Source organism: Canis lupus, chromosome 5, assembly GCF_011100685.1.
Source record: "Canis lupus familiaris isolate Mischka breed German Shepherd chromosome 5, alternate assembly UU_Cfam_GSD_1.0, whole genome shotgun sequence".
In the NCBI taxonomy this organism is placed as follows: Eukaryota; Metazoa; Chordata; class Mammalia; order Carnivora; family Canidae; genus Canis; species Canis lupus.
Window position 1 is genome coordinate 12,079,859 of NC_049226.1, and position 27,672 is coordinate 12,107,530.

Consider the following 27,672-nt stretch of genomic DNA (forward strand, 5'->3'; position numbering starts at 1 on the left):
AGATTTGGATGACTCTTAAACTTTTGCATCCCCTTCTGGTCAAACACAGTGCCAGGAATTCCCTTAAGATTTTTTTTTTAATTTTTAATTTTTTTGTGTGTGTGTGCACTCTTCTAACCAGAAGAGTCAATATGAAGCAGTTACTGAGTTACCATTAGCAAAATGTTTGAAATTCAAATGATTACATTTTATTTCAATAAATGCACTTTTCTCTTAAGAACCACACTGTTCTGGGATAGTAAAACTCTTTCTTCTGTTAAGTAGATAAAAATGAGTTGTATGTTGGAATTGGGAAAGTCTAGATATAAATAAGATACGTTTAAGGGGGAGAATAAAAAGTTCTGCAAATACCCTATCTGGAGGATATGGTGTATATCCTTTGTGTTTGCTTGACATGGCATTGAGAAGGGTTGTGACTTCAACTGCCAGCTTGCCAAGAAATTATTACTTTATTACGGAATGATAGAACACGACATCCAGAAGAGAAAGATTGTCCTCACTGGTGTATATCATGTATAATTGTTTTCCCAAGGCCTTGATCTACCCATTAAGCAAATAATCTACTTGGTTGGTTTTACCTACCTCTTTGAAGTGGTTGACTTAGAATGGATAAGCTGCTGGCAAATTAAACTTGTACCTTCCCTGGATAAATACTTATATTTGATAAAGGCAAAATCATGTCTCTGCTCATCCTCCCTTTCAACTGCCATTAAAGTGTGTTACTAGTGGGACCAATGTTGTTCATGAATACAAGGGGACGTTGGGCTGCCTGCCTATAGTCCCTGTACAGAGATACCAGAAGGACTACAGGATGGCCATGAGGTGACTGCCAGGTTGTTCCTTTAAAGGAGGTTTTTAAAACGCATTACCCCAAGAAAAAAGATTATGTAGAGCAGTCAATCTTTTCAAAATTTCTAAGACTTGAGATATTATTATTTGATTCCTCTGACTAGAAAATATTCTAGTGGAAAACCCAAAGCCCCTGGACCCTGGCCACAAGAAACAGGATATTAAACATTTTACATGATGATGCAATTCAGTGTTTTTTCCTCCTTCCATGTCCATGAATGAATGGTTCTGTAGATATTAATTATTCCTTTGGGTCTCCCTCAGAGTGGACCAAATATTCTTTGGGAGGCTGCAGAAAGTAAAATAATTTCAGGTCTTCCCCAGAAAGACTCTAAAACTATATTTCACTAGTCATTATTGCATAGAAGTGTAGAGAGAATGAGTATTAAAGTAGTTTTATTAAAATCTTCAAATCATTACTATCAAAATACATTTATTAAGCTGTAACACCAGGATGTAGTTTAGTTTTTTTTAAACAGAAAGTTATAATTCTTATTCCAAGAATTGCATTTGATAAAACAATTCAACCCTCGCCAGAGATGGCGAGGGCGGGGGGGGGAGCAGCGGGAGGAGCCGATATTTAGTTTTAAACGAGTTTCTTGTTTTTATTCCAAAGTTAATAAGTGGATTTTTCTACATGGGAAGAAAATGGTATGTACAAGGAATAATTAACCTTAAATTTTAATTTAATATGATTCCTTATTTTTCAATGTGTTTACCAATAATTCACTGGTATCTGTTAGGTCCTATGCATCTTTGTCTGCTATCATATTTAACCTCATCTAATGTTCCCTAGCCTCTCTAATTAAGATTTTTTAAAGCTTCTTATGCCTGAAATAGTACTGAAATTTTACAGAGAAGTCAATAGGAATGACTCTTTAGAAATTTCAAAGATTTATCAACACCTAACACAGTGCTCAATAAAGTTAAAATAAAGCTCCTTATTTCTTTTGGGATAGCCATATGACTAGAAAAATGATGAGATTCCTTTCCTCATTCATCCAACAAACTTTTATGGGGCTAACTGTATTCAGTACTTCATGAAACAGTGAAGATGTGACTCTGACTTAAAAAAAAAAAAGGTTATCTAGTTAGGAACACCTTTGTAATATTGTGTGCCAGTTATATTGATCCCTATTTTAATGAATCACATGCTTTACTCCTAACAGTTGCCCAGCTTCCAAATATCTAATTAATACAGAATTGTTTACTCATGAAGAGTCCCTCCTCTTCCATCATCTCAGACACTTATGGTATTGTTTGAGGTTCATCCTCATTTCATTTGGAGGGACTGGTGCTGTTAGCTCTTCAGACCTCAAGGTTAACACACCGAGAGTCTGTATACATGGATCCAGAATACCTTTGGAATCTATTTTTTAAATTTAAAGAGTGCCATAGATACTCTGTACCTCAAGATGTATAACTACTGTTCTTCTCTAAATGCTACTTATTTTATTTTTTACTTCCTTCTTTTAATAAGACTTTTTATGACATCACTCCATATCATAATTGCATGTTGTTATTGCATGCCTACAAATATTTACACTAATTATGTAATGAGCCATAATTGCACTAATACATGATAATGGGCTAAAATCAGTGTAAATAAACAAGGAAATTCACACAACCAAAAGAGTAGGGTATTGAAAACCATTAGTATTCTAACAACAACATCTTTCTGTCTTTGACCCCCTAGAAGAAGATGAATTTTTCTACTTCTGAATATTTAAAAGCTCTACAAGCTATACGTTTAGACTAATAGACTAGCATTCTAGGACATTAAAACTTATACGGTCTTTGTTCTGTCTTGTTTGGCTGACTCTTACCAGCCCTTCCATTGCCTTGTTTTCCATTCATAAAGCTATGTCTTGAAGGTGTTTACAGAATCAAGTAAGTGGTCAGTGCAAGTAAAACAAAAGAAGTCCAAATGCAAAGGAAAGACAATGACTTACATTTTCTTCTAGTGTCCTAGTGAATATTAAATCGTATACATAATTGAATACCTAGAGGCAGGGGACTCACAGTTACTTCTTGAATTTCCATATAAGATCCAGGGCTTAAAGCAAACTTGACAAATTGAATTCAGCCATTCTGTGATTTTTTTTTTTTACCATATTATGAAGTTACAATATAAGAAGGACAAGAGACATGACATAAAAATAAAAATCACCTGGCCTTTACCTTTAGATTCATTTATACTCCCACTTTACCCATCCATTCACACGCTTTTCCTTTCATACAACGAACATATTTTTAAGTCTCTCCTTTGTGCCAGGTAGTAGACATGCAGGTAGGATTAAATTTGCAATGGTGAATAGTACAGTTCCCATCTTCAGATAGTTCAAGGTATAATAAAAGAGACAGATAAATTATAATGCAATAGTGTTAGGGTTAAATTATAAATGTGTATATGAAATTATAAATGATCAGAGGAAGAGTTCTTTGAATTGAGTCTTGAAGGATGAATGGGAGTTTGCTTGATAAATCTAACTTCTCAGTCTTTCCCAGGTAGCACTGATCCAAGAGAGGCAGCCTTCTCAAAAAAAGCAGCCCTACTCCATGATATCTGCGTCAGGGAATAGGGTTGGAAAAATTGGGAAAATGATCCCTTTCCAGGTTAGTGGAGCAACATCTTGAAACACCAACTCTACAGCATTTGGATTTTTTTTTTTAGCATAATCAGCACCGTAGAGCTATCACTCTTTTATTCCCCATGTGCTTAGACACTCTTCCATCTCTATATGTCTGGGCCCAGCCCCTTTATGGAACAGGCTTTACCAGGCAAAACCAGGGACTAGCTAAGTGATGAGGCGAGGTGGCCATCTATAGACCAGAGAGGAGTCCTCATGGAGAAATAAAAACCTGATGAAACACGAGTTCACATGGAGATAGGAAGTCATCAAGCTTGTATCTGTCTGCTGCTCCAGCACCAAACTGGGACTGAATATAAAGACTCAGTTTAAAAATTAAAAGCAAATCGAGAAATCTACTGGATTCCTTTATAAAGAAAAAAAATACAGACTCACAATTTTATACATTGCTAAATAAACTACTGGGGACAGAATTTATTAAAAAAAAAAGAGGGGGCTGAAACAGTCAACTCTGGAAGGAGGGCCACTTTATACATATGTAAATTATGTAATATTATGGTAAATACTGTTGAGTGAATGTTCAACATAGCTTCTATATTAACTGTCTACCTCTTCTTTGCTCATAATCCTGTTTCCTGTAACTTTTCACCGTGTTGTAGCTGAAGCTCTTTTCCGTTATGTATTGATCCTCTAGATATTCTGGTTTTTCACTTTCACAATAGAAACATTTGTTTTCCTAATTTTTTTTTCAGTTCTTCAAGTTTAAATATTGGTCTACTTTTGTATTCTGTTAACAGATACCAGAGGGCATTAGTCTGATCAGAATAAATGCCATTATATAACATTACCATAATTTTGATGCATAAATGATATCAAGAAGACCAACTCTTAGTACTTCCTCCTTTCTTGTATGCACAGTAATCTCAAGCCAAGATTTTTGTGTTATTTTCTCTACTGTCAGACCCTTTGATGTGTTGTCTCTTATGAATGGCCCAAATTGGTGACAGCACCAAGCACAATTATAAGACTAACTTGTAATTTCATTGCTTAAGAAATGGTAGCTTTCCAGCCATTGTGACTGCATGTTCCCAGGTTGAGGTAGTAGGTTGTATAGTTTAGAATTACATCAAGGGAGATAACTGTACAGCCTCCTAGCTTTCCTTGGGTCTTGCACAAAGCAACATGCCGAGAACGATCATGATTCCTCCTGGCCTTTTTTTCTAGGGAAGCCTATGAAAGGTAAGATTGGGTACAGTTATTTTACTGGCATTTTAGTATTCAGGTTTTGTTTAATTCTTGTACCCATGCTGTATTTTCATGTTCTGTTTCTTTGGGTTGGATTTTGTTTTACCAAAAACATAAGACTTTGAGGGATTCAGCTTATCAGTTATTTATTGTCACAATAATGCTGCATAATAAATAACACAAAACCCTAGTGACATACAATAAACATGTTTAGATTGTGAGTCTGTGGGTCAGTGATTTAGACTGGGCAGTTTTTCTGGTATTGCCTGGTTTCATTCATTCTGTCAGCTGTAGGGCAGGGTCACTAAGATGACTGAGGTAATTCAGTTCTCTTCCACATGGCCCATCTTCCAACAGGCTGTTCCTAGCATGTTCTCACAGTAAAGGTAGAGGAGCAAGAACAAGAAGGAGCCAAACGGCTTGAGTATATTGCAAGCTTCTGATTGTTTTATGTTTGCTAATACCTCATTGGTCAAAGGAAGTCACATGACCCAGCCTGGAGCCAGACTAGGAGGCAGTACAGGTTTCTTGGCGAAGGGCAGAAACTCAGGAACACACAACACATTGTGACCATTTTTGCAATCACGTTGCACTTTCTTGGAGTTCATCAAATTGAAAGCAATTGTGCACCTTCCATCCTGGAAGCGCCCAAGATCAAGAGAATTCACGTTTTGTATTTGGGGCTAAGCTGGTCTTTGTGTGAATGTTATGCATATCCCTGAAAATAAGGTGTGTTCCAACCGATTTCTGTGGGAAGATGCCAAGAGTCCAGAATGTTAATAATGTGGGGATTGAATAAATAAGACACAAGCCTCAGTCATTTCATGGTGATAATCAGTGTCATGAATGATGAACATTTTGCCTGCCTCAGAGTGAACTTACACAATCTACCCAGAGTATGTAAGTGGCAAAGCAGCACTAGAATCCAAGTCTGTTGGTTAGGATGGGGTTGCTCCAAGCCTAGATGCTTTCACTAGAAATGCAAAAGGTAGTCAGAGGTACTTAATGAGGTTATTTAATCCATGTGATCACTTACTGGCATTTTAATATACAACATATATAAAAGAGAATGGTTTTGCACATTTTAGCTGTAGCTCGCTCACATGCTATCTTTCTCTCTCGAACAACTACATTAAAAAAGATGAGATACCAATGTCACCATTTTGACTTCATGCTCAAACATTTTAATAGTGAATTTTGGTGATTGTTTTGTTACTAAGAGGTTCAAGAATAAGTAGCCCCAGCTTGATGATAAAGCACAGCTAGAGGCTCAGTGTTAGTTTTAGGCTACCCTGAAAGTCTACAGTAGAAGTAGGAGCAATTCTAAGACTCCTGTACAGTCTTCATTTTTTAGTTCACTCATTCATCCTTTGAAAGGCCTTTGGCCTTGCTCTAGAAAATATTGCCATTACTTTGTCACATTTATTATGAGTTTGACATGAAACACAGTTATTACCTATATCTGTGTTGGCTTAGAGTTTGTGTATTAAACATCTGTAGCCACTTGACATATAAGGACCTACTTAGTACTGTTTATACATCTTATAAAGCTTTTTTTTTTAAATCAAGTTATCTTACTGTACAAGACAATAAGATCCTTTCCTCGCAGTGGCATAAACTAGAGTGGTTTCATACAGCTATGGTTCCCAAGGGCCAAGTAGTTTTGGGGGTCATGCCTTGAAAACAAGCTGACTTTCATATGATTGGATTTATACTGACCAGGTAATAAGGTTGTATCCACTAGATTTTACATAATGCCCTCTTTGCTTTCAGAATGGCTGTGGTGTCAAGGAGATCATAGTGTTGTGTTTTTTCAGCCAGTAACCCATGGTAGGGCAAAGTTTGGAAATTGCAAGGAAAATGAATTATGTTGGAAGCCACTTTAGACACATCTTAATGTCAGTTAGGGCAGTACAGGATGGGTAAAGTATTCTTCAAGATGAGCCATTTCTTATCTTCATTTTTGGTGAGTATGTGTTCTCTTTTCTCAAGGGAACTCTTCACTGAATTTTACATCTGATAATCATTCTCAGTCCCAGAAACCCTAACTACACTACTACACTATAGTACCATACAAACAACCCTAGTATCTTCTGAAAGTTAATTTTAAAATCTAAAAGGAAAAAGTAAAGAGGTGCAACATGCTATATTTTAAAATATCATCAAGAAATTAGAATATCTAACTGGATAGTGCAAATGTTACTTTAATTTTTTGGAATCTGGTAATTTAATCCAGCTATTTTCTAGCACACTGATCAACTTCAGAACAGAAATGTGTTGCTGACATCTTGGCCTTCTTCATCAATCAAGGGATATTTCACTGACACAATTTAAGGAGACTCTGTCCAGTTAGACTAGTGAGTTTATAAACTTTCCTGATGACAGGTCATTTGTACTTCTTTATTTGCATGCATCAAAATCTTTCTGACTTTGACTTTGTGTATCAGTGGAGACGTTTAACTGGTATGTGATTAACACCATTGATCCTCTTCTTGTCCTGGGTAAGTATGTACTTCCAAAGATATTCCCCGAAGGACAAACCCTAGCCTTCTCAAAGTTGGCTTTGGTTCAGTGTCTTCTCTGAGCTTTCTGAAGACCCAGGAAGAAATGAATAAATCAAGATTTTCTTATTCAACTAAGTATATATAAATACTAAATACTTAGTACAAGTTTGAACTGCAATACATCTACCTCATTACCTTTCTTATCCCATTGTACTATTTTCCCTTCATTTCTTGCCTTCTAAATTCTAACACACTGAAATATTTGTTTTTCTTTTCTGAGTAGGACCAACCTCTGGTGGTCTTTACAGTCTATTTCTCTAACAGTTATACTTCCAAGTTCCATTGAAAGCTTCCTTTCAATAGTGGTTAGCAAACTTTAGTTAATATGAATCCCCTGAGATCTTGTTAAAATACAGATTCTAATTTAGTAGGCTGGATTTAGGCTTGAAATTCTACACTTCTAACCAACTCTTAAGTGAAGCTGATACTGTTGGTATGTAGGACACACTCTTGGGTAGCAAAGTTCTACATGATCAAATGCTTCTGAATCCCAGGATGTCCAGACTTTTAAGCTGAGGGTAAGAAATTTGGAGACAGCTTTCCATCTTTAGATAAGTACAGCAATTTCCCCTCTAATTGTAGTCACAAAGCTTATCTTTTAAAAATATCTTAGTTCTTTTCACCAACATAGAACCCAAGATGCAGCCCTATGAAAGTTGCACCTTAGAAATAGGGACACCGACATTGAATGCAGTCCTGAAGATTTTTCTGTTTACAGTGACCATTCGTTCCACAGAAGCATCCTTGAATAGCACATCTAAAGAGAATTCATCCAGGGGCATGAGTGCAGATATCAAACCTGGCTCTGCCATACTCAGCTCATTTAAACTTTCTGATTGTTGGTGTCCAAATATATAAACCCATGGACTAGACCAGATCATGTTTGAGGTACCTCTACTGTAGAATATTCTACAATTCTGGGACTGTCATTCAGAAATCTTGGATGGCAGTGACTAGAATCTTCTTAGCCTCCATATCCTTTTGTTTTATAACATGGTGGAAGATATTCCCAGTCCTTCCTCGATGCTGTCAAAGGGACACGAGCACAATGGCAATGGTTTGCAGTTATGGTTACTACAATGAGCTGCCAACACTGAAGGCCACATTAAAACAATGGAAAAAGTAGCTTAAGAAAACCATGACTATTAATCCTCTTGGTCCTTCCATGGTTTGTAGATCACTGGGGTAATAAAGAAAAGTAAATTACTTTCTGCTTAGTTAGTGTCTAAGAACAGGGTATGTTAAAGCACTGGATATCATTTTCCAGTAAAGGTTGTCTCAGTGGTGGACAGAAGGGGGTATGGCAGATACGTGAAATTCACTACCTCCTCCCCTGGTTCCTGTTTGTGCTCTTTCTAAACACAAATTATGTGCTTCATACTCCACCACCAAATGCAGTATGGGGCACACGAGAGCTTCTGTGGCCCTTCTCAACCCTTTTACATCAGTCACAGAACTCCCACTGTTCTGTGCTAATGCAAAATGCAATAACGTTTAGCATCAGGACATCTCTGAGTCAAGAGGTTAACGGAAAACACATCTCCCATTGTGTTCCTGCAGCTCTGATACTGTTAATGGCGAAAACACCATGGAGACAAATAGATCTCTCTTTATTCAGGAAGCTTTGAGTGAAGAGAAAATATATATGACACCTTTACAACAAAAGAGCCCTCTCTATATGGTGCATTAAGGAAGGGTTGGTGGGGGGAGGTTCATGCGGCATCATGTGTGATAGGGCTTGAAACTCCTCTAGGTGGGAAATTCTGTTTCCTCCATTTTCTTTCTGTTGCTTTAGTAAATAGTTCCAGTTCTGGCAGGGGAGTGTGAGGTTTAGCCTTTCAAGATACAAAATCAGGATAAGAGACTTGATGGCGTCTTCTCGAAGATGTGGCCAAAGAGCTATATGAAGACATAGCTGCCCCTTTCTTTCTTATCCTACCTTTGTGCATCTTGCCTTTATCTGTTGTGTGCTTCAGATAGATTGTGCACTGATACACTTATGAAAAGGAACCAAGGCAAAAAAAAAGTCAGCATATTATAATTATGCTGAGATTTCACTTGAAAATTACCCAAAAGTAGACTGTACATTTTGTATGGCCTTATAAAGATCAAATGGAAGTGTATTCTTTATGGTCTTATTTTCCATTCACTTGAGAGTGTCCTTCAGGGCAGTCTTAGTCAAGGTTACTTCTTATTCCTATAGAATCATTCATTCCCCAGTTTTATTGAGATATAATTGACATACAGCACTGTATAAGTTGAAGGCATATAGCATAATGGTTTATTTACACACATTATAAAATGATCACAGTAATAAGTTTAGTTAGCATTTATTGTCTCCTATAGATATAATAAAAAGAGAATGCAAAAGAAGGAAAAGCAATCTCCTTCTAATGAGAACCCTATAGAACTTTTAAGAAGAAATTTTATAGTTTGTGAATTGTCATCAGAAGCTAAAATTAGAATGCTTCATTTCTTGAGGATTGAAAGACTTTTCACTTGATGGTAAAAAAAAAATTCTGGCTCAGGAATCCATTTGAGGGGCTATCTGCAGAGTTTAGATGCACCAAATAATTATCAAATGTTCTGTGTTATATATGGTCTTTGGAACATTTGGAGGGTATATGTTATTGATTACCACTCAGTCTGGTCAGATGACTACACTGGCTTTGATGTGGGGGGATGGTGTGGAGGGAAAGAGCGGCATGAGCATTCAGCTTTTACATCGAACTGGAAATTTTTAGACCTGTTTCCCAGCCAAGCTGATACATTGCAATACTAGTACTCTAATTGTTGATTCAGTTGCATCAAGGGCAGCCAAATTTCATGTATAAAAGTTCACCAAGTCCAGGAAGGAGGGAAAGGAATTCCAGAATGACTCATTGTTTAGCGAATAAGGCCCCAAGTGTTCTGCGGTTGCCATTTTTAATCTTGAATAAAATGTATAGAATTCAAATCATAGCTTGAATTCCAAATCGGGGCAGATCATGCCTAATGGTGAGGCTGCAGTGTTATAGCAATATGCCGCTTTTAGTCAACTGCTAATAAGCAACTTCAAAACATAAATGGGGCACTCATGATGTGTGCTCTGAATCCTCTAAAGGTTTAAAAGTCTTTTAATCTATTTGTATCTTTTTATTATTGAGTAATGAAGTGCTGCTAAAATACTGGAACGAATATGCAAAACACATATTAAATCAAGCATAATTCAAGGAGAATAGATCCCCAAAGACTGAACAGAAAGGTACAAAATGAATTTATGGGAAGTAAACTTTCGTTGGGGTTGAGGAGGAGAGTAAACTTTTTATTACCTTTTATAACCAAGAAGCAGAGTTTTCTGGTTAATCAATAGGGTTTTTTAAATCATATGCAATAGACATGAACATCCAGTTTAAAAGATAAAGATTATATTTTGCTTAAAGCTAAAGTTGTTCTGAATACAATGTAATATTTCTTTAAGATTTAGAAGTTATTTGGTGGCTCAGCACACATTCTACCTATGATTTATCTCTAATCTCGATTACTCTCGTAGCTCATGCTTTGAAATTACCTTATGCTTCACGATCAGCACTACACAGCTAAATTTATGTTGTATAAGTAGGTGATATGTAGAAGTGCCAATTGTAGGCCTCAGCTTGGTGGAATGCTAGTTAAACCAGAGTTTACCATTTGTGTCCTATGGCTTAAGTTGGAAACTCAAATTAATATTGACTGTGATCTCATCTAATGGAAAAGTGCCAAAATATGCTGTTGCAAATTAAACCCTACTCTTATTAACCAATCTACCAAAATATTTAGTTCTGAATATAGCACATATGTTATCCTGTGAACTTGTGTGGTTCTAATCTTAGCCACCTCCATTGGCTGTCCTCTGCCTTGTCAGATCTTCCCTCTACCTTTTTCCATCGTGTACTGTGCTCTCAGGGATGGATCTTCAAGGGCTGCCTCAACAGTCTCTTTTTATCCTCCGACTTCTTAATGTGTTTGGCTAAGGGAGGGCACCAGCAGGAGACCCAAGGGAAAGTGGAGATAGAGGTCTGGTACTTAATCCCCCTGACCATCTTCCTGCCCACCATGGGTTGGATCTGGCTTCATTCCCTACTGAAGACGATGGCCACTCTGACGACTCTTGTTCTCTCTCTAGCTTCATCCATCCCTTCTTGTTCCCTCAGGCCTAGGCTTGGTAATGACTTTCCCCAGCCATTAGTAGTACTTGCATATTTATGCATTTTAATGCCTATCTTAACCTGCCCAATCTTTGCAAATAATCCTTTCACTGAACTTCTCTCAGTTTCCTCATCTGAATGTGCTACTTTCTTGTCTGGATTCTGATTTTCTAGCTAAAGTTAATATAAGCTACATAACAGAAGTTAGTCACTCACTTTCCATTCTGTGTGGGAGATGAGGGATGGGGGAGTAGATATGTATCTTTTCCATAATACTGTAAGCTCTGGAAGGGCAGGGACCATATCTAATACCTCCTTTATAATTCTTTACAACACCTGCAGAGGGCTTAGCTCACAGTTTATGCTCAGCGCACATGGAGAGACTTACTGAGGTCCTCTGAAATGCTCAAATTTTTTATAGGCTTAGGATATAGACTTCAAGAAGTCAAGGACCACACTATTTTTTAAAACAGCATTTATAATAGAATATAATCTTCCACAACACAAATATCAAACCCACTCTGGAAATGCTAACTCCATTAAAAATAGAAGATTTACATCATGGGTTAGGTTGAATTGTGTTTAGGAGACAAGAAATAATTCTACTTAAAATGTTTAGATCTTATTTTCCTTTTACATTACCTACTCACCCTCTGCTATTAATTAGTTTTCCTTTGTGCTATTTTGTAACGTATTTATTTGTATGGCTTTCTCCATAGAAATGGTGTCGATACTAAAGAGTAGCATTGACAGTTTTCTGAATATAATCTGGGTGGAGGGAACATATAGGGAGTGTCAGAAATAAGGATTTAAGAACTGCAGGATAAAGAGAATGGTTACCAGAATAGGTATCTTCAGTAATTCTTTCAGGTTCATATTACTGATTTGCTTTTTAACTTTTACCATAATGCCAAACCTCTTCATAACTTTAAATTTCAAAATCACTCCTAGTGTCATGAAATGTGCCAAACTGGAAACGGAAAACACTTTGATTTGTAAACTATTAAGTTGCTACCATATGGTGGTGTATTTTATGTATTTGTTTCCTACTTTGAGCAAATCCGTGTTTTAATATCTTCTTGCTCTGAAACTTGTGAAAATAGATTAGGAGAAAGTTAAGAAGGACTTGCCTTTCGACTTTCTTCTTTACAGAAAGGAAACTGCCTGGCTAGTTCAAAGAGCAGATGCCTTACTGTTCATATTTTGCAAACAAGATCATTTCTTCAACAAATGGAGGCAGTTGGAACATTGTCAACTCAGATAAGTTAAGCTTTGTGTCTCCCTGATAAGTGAAACTGTTTAATGATAATTTGACTCGTCCACTTGGGAAGTGACCAAAGCACTATTAGATAAGTTAAAATTTTTAAAAGGCGTGGAAAATACTTTTGCCAACTGTTTCTTCTTGGCCTCTTGGCAAAGATCAACAGTTACGTTCCCTATCTAGGGACTATCTCTTGTGGGCCAGACCGGATGATCTAATAGGTCTTTATAATCTCTAAATACTATGACTTTTATCCCCAAGTGAACTACATAGTTTATTTACATAGAAACACATTCACAGGCTTAAGGAAATGCAGTATGACTAATGCTAAGGAAAGTGAGCCAGAATGACTCAAGTGACTTTTTTTTTTCTAAATAGGATAAGTAAATTAAATCATAGACATTCCCTCTAGTTCCCTTCCAGCAACTCAATATGTAGATTTTAGATGTCAGAATTCCCCAGTAGTGAATTATTTTTCTGCCACCAGCAAATTATAAACATGTTGTCCTGTTAAATCAGTAAACCTTTGCCGTACTTATCAAGAAAGCTCTTCAACGGAGATTTGGTTTAATTGTTGTTTTAATTTTACATTCTATCCTAGGCACATGGGAAATTAAAAATGTTGGGAATGATAGAAAAATAAAAAATTGCTAGAAAAATACAAGCATGATAAAGCATAATCACTGTGCATTTCAACTTTATTAAGAATGTGTTTTTGTGCCTTGGGCTACATTTATCGAGACAAATGAAGCATTGGGAGGAATCTCAATTTTTTAATAAAAAATTGTTTCCTCGGGATCATGTTGGCAAAGACATTTTTAAGGAGGCCTTTTCTCCCCCCTCTGTGTTGTATAAATATTTTATGCTTTTTACATCAGGTGATACTTTGAATTTTCTGTCTGGGACTAAAAATCAAGTGGTTTTATTGTTGCTGATTTTTTTTTTAATCATACATACACAACATGGGTCCATACACAAAATTGGGTCTCCTTAAAAATAAATATAGGGACAGTCAAGAGATCTTACTTCCAGAGGACTTAGAACTTCTCAGGTTAAAAGAATATGGTTAAGAGATACCAAATAAGAAGGCAGATGATGAAACCCTAGTATTACCCATGAATTGTGTTCCTAAGCCAATTGGGTGAGCTTCAGGCCATTTATTTTCAGAGGAAGTGTCTGGATGCTGATCCTTTCTGATAAAAATTGTAGTAATGAGGGGTTCTGTCTGGGGGCTTGATGATCAGTCCCTTCTATTGTGCTTTCTGCTTCCCCAGTCCTGATTAATCATTTGAAAGTCCATTTTAGTTCAGCACTAAGGAGAAAGGCCATATAAATACAATGCATTACTTTCTGACATGCTGTAACTTAGTGCACAATTGATTATGTTGCTTATCCTTAAACTAAAGCATTTCTTAAAAGATGATAATTTTTCTATGGGCTCTCTTATAGTAGATGCTACAAGTTCCAGTAAGTCACTCCCAGCCCCCACTGTGTCAAGTGAAAACATCTCTTAAAAAGTCCTTCCACAATAAATTCAATATGAAATAGCATATATTCCTCATCCTGCTATCTTAAGGTTTAAGTGAAAATATTACTCTCCTGAACATAGCTCATTTTACTAACTTATCTCAGTTTGGTGTCTCATCACATTCCACCATGATTTATCTTTCATCTCAAATTACTTTCATAGCTCATGCTTTGAAATTACCCTAAAACTTAGATCCCCACTGAGGGCCAGGTTCATGGTTGAGGATACATTTGTTTTGACTGTTTGTGTCCTCCCAAAGTCTAGCTCAAAGGTCACCTTCTCCTTTTCTGTTTACCTCTCACCTCCCTCAGGCAGCTCTTCCTTTTGTGCTCACATAACACTTTGTTCAAACAGCTAGCATATCATTATATGAGTGTTACACATGTCTGTTTTACTGAGAGCTGTAGTGAATTCTTTGATGGGACGGACACCATTTCAATCATCCTTTTATTCCCAAGCTGACACATAATAGTTGCTTAATAAGTGTTGGCTCACTTGAACCAGATTTTCTTTCAGTAAACAATTTTGACAGGCCTGTGATTTAGGAAATGTGAAACTCTGCTAACATTTGCACCCCACGTTTAAATTCTGTATTGCATTCTCTAGCATCTATGGGCCTTTTCCCTTTCATTCTGCTATTGTTTCAGGGCACAAGATTGGATCCGAAATAGATTTAACAGCCAAGTGAAAATAGGACGCTGTTGAGGCTTGGCTTTTGAAAAGTTTTCTTAGGATATTGGGAGTTCCCAGAAATCCAACCGTGAATGCATAGAATAAGGCCCAAAGATAAATATTTTAATGCTTATCAGAACAGAATTGACTAAGTTGTATTACTCACATGCGATTTCCCTGCAATGGGGTGAAACTTACTGGGTAGTTCCCTTCATGAAATCTACCTTTTTCTGCATTGCTTATTGAGTGTAAATAAAACCATCACAGTCATGAAGATGATGAATGGCTTTGCTTTGATGTGACTAAGCTTCCACAGTTGTCGTAGGTTCCTACTGAGCCACATTTCTACTATGGTTTTTGAAGTGTTTTAAACTGAGGAATATATTTTATGATGATAGTGATAGTAACGATGGTGATTCATTTCATTAGTATTCAATGTGCAAATGGAATAAACAATAAGTACTGAGCTCCTTTATTCATTTACCAAAATTAAAAAGTCCTTCCAATTAAGTGATGTACTATTATAGTATCAAGTGTGTCTAGCAATGTCTGTACAATTTAAAAATTCATTGAATACATTTTATTCATATGTTATCTTTCAGTTTTGAATCCCAGGAACAAAATAAATACATCTCTCGCTCTGAAAGGATTTCAGTACAGCCCTGCCCAGAGAGTTAATGTTACAATAGTCAACCACTCATTGGTTTCCCAATCAATTTCACTTCACTTTATCAAATAATTGTTAATTTACTGCTCTTTTGTTCTCTTCTCCTCTATGTCTCTTTCAATTTTTCAATTATTTATCAATAAATATCAGTAATTAATCAATAATTAACATTAATAATATGAGCCATTAACAATGTGTTGTGCTTGTTCAATTTTATCTGTCATATATATGTATACATGTATATATATATGTGTATATATATATATGTATATCATAGCCTTTCACTCAGTTGTTTTTTTTTTTTTTTTTTTTTTTTTTTTAAAGATTTTATTTATTTATTCATGATAGTCACAGAGAGAGAGAGAGAGGCAGAGACACAGGCAGAGGGAGAAGCAGGCTCCATGCACCGGGAGCCCGACGTGGGATTCGATCCCGGGTCTCCAGGATCGCGCCCTGGGCCAAAGGCAGGCGCCAAACCCCTGCGCCACCCAGGGATCCCTTCACTCAGTTGTTAAATACTACTTTACTGAGCATATATATAGGTGCTGTGGTAAAGGCAAGATAGATTTGATATTTCTGTCCCTGAAGATCTTGAAATGTAGCAAAGGGAATAAAATAATTACAAAATGATTACTTCACAAATACAAATGCATTAAATACAATTCCAAAGTGCTACAACAAATCAGAGGAAGAGGGAATTTCCAATTTCAGAATTAAAGGAGATTTCAAGAAAGAGGCATTTTTGAGCTGGGGCTTGAAGAATGGGTCAGATTTTGAGGAAGAGAGATTGGGGACAAAATATTCCTGATAAAGGGAGAAGCATGAAGAAGGGGCCTGCCTGATTAGCAAGAATTAGGACCTATTTGGGGATGGAAATAGTCCATTTTGGCTTAGACAAAGTAGAAAGAAGAAAAAACTTTTACAAGTAATCTGAAATCTGTTCATAGAGGGATTTGAATGTCATGTAAAGGTGTTTGGAGTTTTTCCAGGTAGCTATGGGGAGCAGGTAGGTTGATTAACTGTCTACTTTAAGATGATTCTCTAGTGTATAAAGTGGACAGGACGGAATGTGGGAAGACTAGTTAAGAACTTATTACCATAGACTCAGGTGATCCCTGTATCAGTCTGAACTACAGCGTTGGCAACATGTGTAGAAAGGAGAGAATATTTGGCATATCCTGCCTGTGCAATTGGAATCTGACAGTAGATGAATCAGAATAAGGACAGCAAAAAAAAAAAAAAAAAAAAAAAAAAGCAACTTGCTGAAGGTTGATTAAGTAAATGAATTTATTTTGGACTTAAGCAGTATGCTCTTGTGCATTTTTACAGCAATATCTGGCAGACCAGGGATGGAAGCAGGGAAAACAAATGGCAATCACTCAAGATCACAGTTTGGAAAATGGAAAGTTGTAAAAAAAAATCAGAAGATAATAGATCCTGGGGTTCTAGTGAAAGCATCATTGAAATGACATCACAAAAGTTACTGACTAAATGGAGATAAAGTTGAAGTACAGCTAGAAGAGAGTGATGAGCTGGGAAGATCCAGAGGAATTTTGGAGTTTCTGTGTCACAAACAAAAGTCAAATGTGTCCAACACAAGTGAGGAGTGGGTAGGCAATAAACGAAGACATTTTCTGAGGGTGGAGTGGTTCCCAATGATGATGAAGTTCAGGCTGTGGCCATGTGTAGTGTTGACTACAGTGGAAATGAAAGGAAATTAATATCATTGGACTTGAAGTCAGGGTACTGGAAAGGCTCTAAGACAGCATGGAGGAAAAGACTGTAATCAAGACAGAACTAGATTATAGAATCATAACACCCCCACACAGAATGACAGTACAGAGACAAATTTTCATGGACTGTCTCCATCTGTAAGAAAACTGTGATACTAAAACTGGGCAAGCCTTGGTGAAGAAGCCCCATTCTTTCCACAGGGCTCTGATAAATAGCAAATCCTCAATCACGTTCTAATTTTTTGAGAATTCAATTTGTCATTTCAAATGCAAATAATGTACTTACTCTCCTATTCACTTAAGGCAAAGGTACCAAAATTCACAATCACTGGATATGTTTGAGGGCACAATCAATACCCAGTTATGAATTACATATTTTCAAATTTGCCAACTCACTAAAATTGTATTTAGATTTGTAAACCCAAATGAATACTGGCAGTGCTTTTGTGGTCATTTGCAGACATGCACAGAGCATCAAAAATTGATGTCACCCAATTCACACGTTCCTAGCTGAGGTCAAACAAGGTGACATCCTGCCTTCTTGTCTCAGCTTTACTGTGTCCTTTTCGAGATCTACTTAGTGTGACATTTTTTTGTAGTTTTGCACATTTGTTGATGATTTCACCATTAAAATTGGCCCCCACACGTAATGCCAAAGTGCGGTCTAGTTCCTGAGCACAAGAAGCTGTCATGTGCCTTATGGAGAAAATACATATGTTAAGATAAGCTTCATTCAGGCATGAGTTATAGCTGTTGACTGTGAGTTCAATGTTAATGAATCAACAATATATATTAAGTAAGGTATCTTTAAACGGAAACACACATAAATCAAGGTTATGTATTGATCAGTTGATGAAAACATGACCAGAGGCTTGCAGGAAACTCTCCCTGTATTTCCTCTGGGAGCAGTTCTTCAGTATTCACTAATTCTGGGTTCTCTATAGACGTAACTACTGCAAATAAAGAGAATCAAGCGTACCTTGTTTGTTTGGATTCAAGGTAGCTGTTTTAGTTGTTTAGATACCACTTTATTTTCAAATTCTTTATCACTAATGACCATTTTCTCTTCAAAATTTATAAACTTTGCATAGATGCTATTCTCTTGTTAATATGGTGGAGGAAAACCAAAAGATGATTTAGTTAGATTTCTATTTTGAAGGAATTTAATTTTAAACTTACAAAATAGTACAGTGTTCATCTAAATTTCCCTAATGTTAACATTTTTGTAACCATCGTGTAATGATCAAAACTGGGAAATCCAACATTATTGTGATACTACTAACTAACCCACAGAATCGATTAGAATTTCTCAACTTTTACCTCCAATGCCCTTTCTCTGCGGCAGGGTCCGACTCAGAATCCCACCTTGCATTCAGTGGCATGTTTCCTCAATCTCTTTCAGTTTGTGACAGTTGTTCAATCTTTGTCTTCCATGACCCAAACACTTCTAATGATTTTGACTGGTCAGATATTTTTAGACTGTCCCTCAGTTTGGATAAATGTAATGTTTTCTGATGATTAGATTGTAGTTACTTATTTTTGGCAAGAATTCCACAGAAGAGATGATGACATCCCATTGGGGTCAGTGAGGTCAATATGTAGTCTTACTATCAATGTTCATTTTGGTCACCTGATCAAGGTAGTGTCCACCATGCTTCTCCACTATAAAATTCCTATTTTTCTCTTTGTCACTATATTTCTCTTTGTAATAATAAGATGATTATTTTAATATTAAAATTTTCTGGAGTACTTTGCAGTCAATTAGGAAGCACATTATCACTAATCAGTTCAGTGCCGAGCACAGTGATAAGTAGTTGGCTTAATTTTTAAATGGTATCCTTTTGTTCACTCAGAACTGACAGTCTAGCTGGGGAGACAGGTATGGCACTCATTAAACAACAGTATACAAGGAAATATGTGGAGAAGTACCTTGTAGCAAACGATATGGCACAGAATATGAAAACTATAGGAGTAGAGAAATAATTGTGAAAAGTGGGAACTCATGCTGGGTTTTAAAGGGTGATAGGACTTTTCTAAATAGAAATTTATAATTTAGTTAATTCACTGCAATATATTGAGTACCTTAGTTCCTTGGGAACTGTGCTGGAAGCCAGGAATACAGAGATAAAAAACAGAATTCCTACCTCCAAGGAGTTTCCAGGCTAGTGAGAAGGACAAGCTGTCTGACTGGAGAGAGCATATATGATTGGTCTTGTACAGCGACGGGTGCAGGGGGAGTAATACCATACCTTAGAGGTTAAAAATCGACAATCTTTACACTCTCCGCACTCTTAAGAATGCCTCCCCCCAAAAAAATTTCCTCTGTTGATGTCACTCAGTCTATACTTGAACAGTCTTAGTCACAAGAAGTTAACTTCTCAATACATCTTATTTCATCAGTGGGTCTAGTTCTTTCTTCCTTTTATTGCTGAAGGGAATCATTCTACCCTCTATTTTTGTTTTTTGTTTGTTTGTTTGTCTGTTTTTTAGGATAGTCCTAAAAGAAGAGATAGTACATCTTTTCTTAATGTCCTCTTCTCAAGAGAAACATGAATAAATCTACATACTATATGCGATCTCTAGATCCTTCACAAGTCAGCATGTTGGCTTGGTTTGTATTTCCCTTCTAAACAGTCCATTCCCCTGCATCCTAGTCCTCACCCTCATCCTGATCTCTTCTAGAAATATTTTAAAATAATTGTTCTGTGAGGTCTCCCCCACCCTGTTCAGTTGGAGTTTTGAACCTAGCATTCAAAACTTATTTATTTCTGTCATATTTGGTGAACTTCATTTTGACCTCTTGTTGGAGTTCTCTTTGAACTTTGATCTTGTCATCTGGCATAGCTTTTATTTCCCTTCACTTGTAATGCCTGAAGATTTGATAAGAATATAATCTATTTTCATCCAAGAATTTAATAAAATAAACAAGACAGGGTCAAGAACAGAGCTCTTGGGAATTCCATGTATGTCTGGTTATTTCACAATATACAAAGCTCCCACCTGTGCTGTCATGCAGCTTCCATGTCTCCCTCTGGAGGGAACACATACATGGTAAGGAAGAGCAGGGCATGCTTGTTGGCAGTGTTGAGCTTGACCCAACTAGAGCCCAAAGTAGCATGTTTGCCAGAAGTTTCAAATCAGGTTATATACTTCAAGGAAGATGGGTTACAGTATGTCATATCCCCAAAGCCAGGAAGAGTCATTATTGCCGATGACAATAATTCGCTAGTGTTACACTGTTTGTGGGGTTTTCTCACGTGCATGATCTTATAGATGTGAAATGGCGTAAGTTGCAAATGAAGACTTTGGGTTAGGGAATGATAAAATAAAAGCAGAATTTAAAGCAGAGTATGTATTCTGTTAATGGAACTCCAGATGGACTGGAGGGGGAACAAAGTGGAGAGAGGGATGCTAGAAGGGAAACTGCTGGAGTTATCCAGGAGGTGAGGAGGCGAAGAACTTCATCAAAGACAACAGTGAAAAGTGGACGGGAAGGAACAGATAAAAGACACAAGTCCACAGAAAAGCAATAGGCTTTGTAACTCTTGTAAACATGGACTGGGGAAGGTAGGGAAGGGGCAAATCAAAGATCACTTATACCTTCTAAATCTGGAAGAATGATGGCTCAGTAGATGGTAAAAAAAAAAAAATCAATAAGGGGAATCCTGTTTAGGTGAGGTGGGTTTTCTTTGCTTTTTTCTTTTTCTTTTTTTGTGACTCGGGTGATGAGAGACCAGTATATCCCAGAGGGGAGCCTAAGACTACACAGTTGTCATCCATTAGCAGAAAGACAAGGTTTCTTGGTCTTCTGGCTCATAGATGGAGTATTGCAAAAGTAGTAAGTATTGTTTCTGATTGAATCAAGGATCTCTTAACTTTGCAGATCCTCATAATGTGTTGCAAATGGGAAATGTGGTTATGAAAATCTTGGAAATGGAGGTTGGCTAAGACAGATTATGTCCACATCATAGAATGAGTCAGAGGAATAAAATCTTGGAAATCCTGTTCCTTAACCGTCAGCAAATCTTGTAACAAAGCTATCTACCTACTTCTAGAGAGAACATTCTGCTTTTTTCTTTCAATGAATGTTCAATTTGTCGTCTCTCTACACCCACTAAAAAATGAGTGCAAAGAGAGAATGAAAAACATATTAACTTGAGGCCCCATTAATCAGCCTTTAGAGAAGACCCCGTTATTAAGCTCTTGTTCATCATTGTCACCAGACATTCATTAAGCTCCTGACTGTGCTTATGCATGGGGCAGAAGTCACACAGTCTGGCCCTGTCTGGGCGTATAGACCCTACATGAAAGAACAAGAGAGAAAAAAAGTGTATAACAGCCACCTAAAAGTGTTAAATGAGCCCCTCTTCAATTATGTTAGCAATTCCTCAGCTATCCTATTTTATCAAGAAACAAAGTCCTCCATATAAGCACATTTTTATAAGAATAAAAGCTATCAGTGCAAGCATCACAGCACTTAAGACTTCTTAGCCTTTTAAAACAGTATTTTGTACTTAACCCATTTGGTGGCTAAGGGTCACCTTAGGAAATGACCATTGTTGAATTCTACACTCTCATACAGTCTTCTTTTGTTTTTTTTGCTTCTTAGTCTTAGTCTTCATGGCTGGCAGTTCCTTCTCCTGGTCTTGTCCTTGCTCCTCAGCTGCTCCCCTGTGTCACTTGGACCCTGTTTCTCTGAAACATAATCAGGCTTGGGGAAAGAGTCAATCAAGGGTGAGGTAAACTGTAAATGAACTGAGTCAATATACAGGTCTAAGTGAGACTCTAAAATAAAGGCATAGAGTATTGTGGAGACACCCAAATTGCTGCTTTGAGGGTCCAAAAGTATGTGATCTGCTCACTGCTGTAGGCTGGGTGCTAGGAAGTTGAGGCAGAAGAAATACTGATCTTGGGATCAGGGAGTAGGATGAGTTGCTCTCTTTACAGTAGAGAATATTAGGTCACATGTTAGTACATGTTTTAGGGATGGAAAGCAAAGTCTCATGTCTGGAAAGTGGAGAAATTATACGCTTTCCTGTAGTCAATCAGATGCAATAAAAATTTAGCTTACTATGAAATTATAAAAATAAATATAAATATTAGACTCCCATCTTGGGTGCCTTCTCCCAAATACATGCCTGTGCATACACAATTTTTGTTAATTTCACTGATAGGCATTTTGTTCAACCAAAGGAAAGTGGTGTTCATTCATTACTAGAAATACTGTCATTTCCAGTGCTTCTGAAGAGAGTTGTTTCCCTAGTGACCAGGGGACAATGCTCTGAGAGCCAAGCACTGAAGGCTAAGCTAGACACACAACCTTTAGGTAGAGATGGAAAAAAGAAACAGTCACTTTGAAGATTACAACTGTATTTTTTAAAAAAGATTTTATTTATCCACAAGAGACACCTAGAGACAGAGAGGCAGAGACACAGGCAAAGGGAGAAGCAGGCTCCATGCAGGGAGCCCGACGTGGGACTCGATCCCGGGTCTCCAGGATCACGCCCTGGACTGAAGGCGGCGCTAAACCGCTGAGCCACCCGGGCTGCCCCACAACTGTATTTTATTATCGAAAGATCACAGCACCTGGGCGGCTCAGTGGATGAGCATCTGCCTTTGGCTCAGGCCCTGATCCCAGTGTCCTGGGATCGAGTCCCATATTGGGCTCCCTGCAGGGAGCCTGCTTCTCCCTCTGCCTGTGTCTCTGCCTCTCTCTGTGTGTCTCTCATGAATAAATAAATAAAATCTTAAGAAAAAAAGAGAAGAAAGAAAGATTAAGAAGTACCATGATTAGCTCAGAGCTTCAGGGTTTGTGTGAAGCTCTTGAAGGTTATTTGTGAGTCCCTGTAAATACTCAGATGGGCTTTTCATGTGTCAGGTGAATATGTAGCTTTCTTTTATTTCTTCGCTATTTTTAGGTTATTCTATGAATGAGCATGAGGCCATACTCTTTAGAGGAAAGATATTTTTAAGTTGCAAAGTTTATGATAATTTCTAGATAGGCTATTTTATTTTTTTAAAGATTTGGTCTATTTATTCATGAGAGACACAGAGAGATAAGCAGAGGGAGAAGCAGGCTCCCCTCAGGGAGCCTGATGTGGGACCCGATCCCAGGACCACAGATCATGACCTGAGCCGAAGGCAGATGCTCAACCGCTGAGTCACCCAGGTGCCCCTAGATTGGCTATTTTAAACTGATACAGAAATAGTTTGATGACAACCATCATTTAAATTACCTTTAGTCATATCAATATTAAGAGAATCTGTTATGCTTGCAAATTAGGATAATGTTTGTATCTCCAGCAGTGGCCTTGTTATTTGTCTTCAGTAGATCTGTGCAGAGTACCTGAAAACACAGCAGTCCCATTTTATACATGGTTAAACTGGAACCCAAGGGAGGACTAAAAACCCAGAGTCATGCTAGGTTATTGATAGCATGAGCCTGGAGCTATCTGGAAGGAACAGGACCAGAAGTTCAAATAAGCAGGAAGGGTTTGGTGACAGCAGAGCTAAGGTTAAAGTGCAGAGCAGTAATTTACAAAAGAGGAATAAGTCGAAGCAAATAGAATCCCAGATTCTAAGGGGCAGGTGATAAATGGGGATACGTTAACAAGCAAAACTGAAAATCAGTCTTAGGAATGGAAGGTTTCCTGTCTGCTCAGTCTTCTGGGGCTCGCTAGCACAGTCTTCTGAGCTCTGGGGCCTCAGAGTTTAGCCACAGCCAGACAGAAGTCCAAAGATGAATCCTGCCCCTCGATGAGACAAGAACAGAGAAACACAAATTGCCTCATAGTTGGTTCTACTTAAGTGGCACCCCGAAACTGAACTTCTCTAAGTTCATTGCACAATTTCTTCCATAAACTTGTGAAATGAGTTGCAATATTTGAAAAGCCTTTCACTGATCTTAGCAAAGTAGTTTCAGGAAAGATTGAGAGAATTCAGTTTTAAATAGGATCCCACTAACACCATGAGAGGAAACCAATTTCTAGAGAGCTTTTTAGAATAGCTGCCCCGTACTGGATATAACATCGATGCAGATATTCTGGTATCTGGATCTAACTTTGCATTTTCCACAACAGGAGGCCATCACATTTTATCTGTAAAGGGTCAGAGCATAAATATTTTAGGCTTTGTGGGCCAAGTGGTCTCTGTTGAAACCACTCAACTCTCCCATTGTGGTGAGAAAGCGGCCACAGACAAGAGCAACGAGTGGGAGCAAGCGGGTTCTGGTACAACAGACTGCGGGGTGGACTTAGCTCAAGGGCTGTAGTTTGCTGACCCCTAAATTAAAAGAAGAAAATTTGTTTACCAACAAAAATGTGTTAAAAAGCAACCCACAGAAACGAACTAGGGGTGGTGGAAGGGGAGGTGGGCGGGGGGTGGGGGTGACTGGGTGACGGGCACTGAGGTGGGCACTTGACGGGATGAGCACTGGGTGTTATTCTATATGTTGGCAAATTGAACACCAATAAATAATTTATCAAAATAAAAAAATAAAAAATAAAAAAGCAACCCACATCTTCCTCTATGTCATCAAGAGTTCTTCATCAGAGTACCACAGGACACAGAGAAGTAGCAAGGCTCATCTTCTATCCCAGAACTTCTCAACAAATATAGCTGTTCTCCTCTATCACTTGCCATCTGGAGCAAGCATTCATATGAATCAATCGGCCTTTGAAAGTATAGTTATATTATCCATTTTATTTCTGGGAAGAGTGATACCTGCCTGTGTTCCTTTACTAAATGTGTCTGGCTACTTATTTCTTCAAGTCCATCTTCTAGCAATTTTCTTGTTCTGAGACACTGGATTAGGGAGCCTCCTTCTCCCTTGATTTTCTGTAGACATGGGCTCTTGCTGTCCCATTGTTCTAGTTTCTTCTAGTTTCTCCCTGAAACCTTCAGATTGGGACCACATTTACCCACCACTTGCTTAACTTTTGTGCGTTTGGTTTTTGTTTAAACAATAGTGTGCTCTCCATTGACTGCACTACTCAAAAGCAGTGGCATAGAAAATCTAGAAACAATGCATAATCCCCAAGTCACTTCTATTTTGGAATGCTTTATGTGATTTTTTTAAAAGAATGCATTTACTTGGGTAATTGTATCCTGCTCAACCTAATATAAAATCAACTCTAATTTCTGGAGTGCTTCATTGACCAAAGTGACATGGAAGTGTGTCTCTGATTAGGAAAATCGTTAGATATGGATGATACTTATGCAGATAATAAGAGATTTGAGTATATGAACAACCAAATAACAGTTGGCACGTCAATCAACAAATATGTTTGGAAGCCCCACTCTTTGTCGGAGATGCATAACATGTACTGAAATATTATTAGGTACTATCATGGGTATTATTTTAACCTTTACAACAACTGTATTATAGAGATATTGTTATTTATTTTGCAGTTTAGGCGTAGAGAGGTAGAATGACTTCTAGGGGTCTCAGAAGGATAAATGATTGGGCTTTGTATTTAGTCTTCTGATAATAGATCTAACACTCTCTAAATAAGTACCTGTGGATAAATACTGAATAATTCCATGCAACTCAGAAACATCATTGCCCTCTTCATTGCTGGTCACTGAGAGGACCATAGATATAACACAAGACAGGGTTGCCACCTGCAGGGAATTTACAAACTATTTTTTTGAGATAAGACATGTATGCATTTATGCTTCTGAGCCTTTGTTCCTGTACTCCTCTCTGGATGCCCCATCTTCCCCCATCCATCTGCTATCTTTCTCCTCAATATGTTTAGCAAATTTATTGAGATGTAGTTTACATGCAACAAACCATATCCATTTAAAATATGCAACTGATGCATTTTGGAGGGCTCACATCCATAACACAGCCATGACAATCAAAATACAAAGTGTTGGGCCGCCCAGGTGGCTCAGCGGTTTAGCGCCACCTTCAGTCCAGGAAATGATCCTGGAGACCCAGGATCTAGTCCCATGTTGGTTCCCTGCATGGAGCCTGCTTCTCCCTCTGCCTGTGTCTCTGCCTCTCTCTCTCTCTCTCTCTCTGTGTGTGTGTCTCTCACGAGTAAATAACTAAAAATCTACAAAAAAAAAAGTGTCTCCATCCCTTCCAGAAGTTTCCCTAGTCCCCTTTGTAGTCTGTCTTCCTCTCACCCCAACCCTAGTCAAACTCTCATCTGCTTTTTGTCTCTACAGCTTGGTATGGATTTTCTACAATTTTATAGGCATAGAATCAATATGGCATATACTCTTTTATGTCTGGTTTCTTTCAGTAAAAAGACTTTGAGACTCATCTGTACTATTTCATGTGTAAGTAGTTTTTTTCTTCTTATCAGGGAGTGATATTTCATTGTGTTGTGGATATATAACAATTTGTTTATCCATTTACCAGTTGATGGACATTTGGCTTGCTTCCAGTTTTTGCCTATGATAAATAAACCTGCTATGAACACTAGCTTACAAGTCTTGGTGAGGACATGCACTATTATTTCTCTTTAGTAAACCCTAGGAGTAGAATCATCGGATCATATGGTAGATGTAGATTGAACTTTGTCAGAAACTAAAAGTTGTCCTCAGTGGTTGATCACTTTATATTCCCACCAAGAACATATGTGAGTTCCAGTTTTTCCATGGTCTCATCAAAACTTGTTACGGTTGATCTTTTAAATTTAGCCATTGTTATGGATGTGTGGTAACATCTTGTGATTTTCATTTACATTTCCCTAATGACTAATGACTTTCAGCATCTTTTCATGTGCTTATTTGCCTTTTGTGTATCTTCTTTTGTGGAGTGTTTAAATTTTATCTTTTTTAAAGATTTTTATTTATTTTTGCAAGAAAGAAGAGAGCAAGCATGAGGGGAGGAGGGCAGAGGGAGAAGCAGACTCCCCACTGACCTGGGAGCCCAGTGCAGGACTCAATCCCAGGACCCCTGGATCATGACTGGAGACAAAGGCAGATGCTTAACTGACTGAGCCAAATTTTATCTTTTTTATTAGTTATTATTGGGTTATAAGATGTCTCTATGGATGCTAGACACTGTTCAGTTATATCATGTGTTTTGCAAGTATTGTCTCCAAATTTTATGTTTTTTATTAGTTATTATTATTGAGTTATAAGATGTCTTTATGGATGTTAGATACTTTCTGTTACATCACATGTTTTGCAGTTGTTCTCTCTCATTTTGTGGTTGTATGTTCATTTTTTTAATGGTGTCTTTTAAGAGCAAAAGTTTTATGTTTTGATCAAGTCTACTTTAGCAGTTTTTACTCTTATAGTTCTTTGTCTTTTTGTATCTTATCTTTATCTTTGCTTACCTCCAAAATTTCAAAGATTTTTCCCTATGTTTTCTTCTAGAAGATTTATAGTTTTAGCTTTTATTTTTTTAATATATTCTTAATTAATTATTTATTTA

The 27,672-nt window shown here is 37.5% G+C and overlaps 1 protein-coding gene and 1 non-coding gene across 2 annotated transcripts in view; both read left to right on the top strand.

Moving 5' to 3' along the window:
- Window positions 1-27,672, top strand: part of BLID (BH3-like motif containing, cell death inducer) — a 93,641-nt gene that overhangs the window by 58,181 nt on the left and 7,788 nt on the right.
- MIRLET7A-2 (microRNA let-7a-2) lies at window positions 4,519-4,614 on the top strand. Its single transcript, NR_049421.1, has one exon. It is a non-coding gene; the product is annotated as a microRNA let-7a-2 (primary transcript).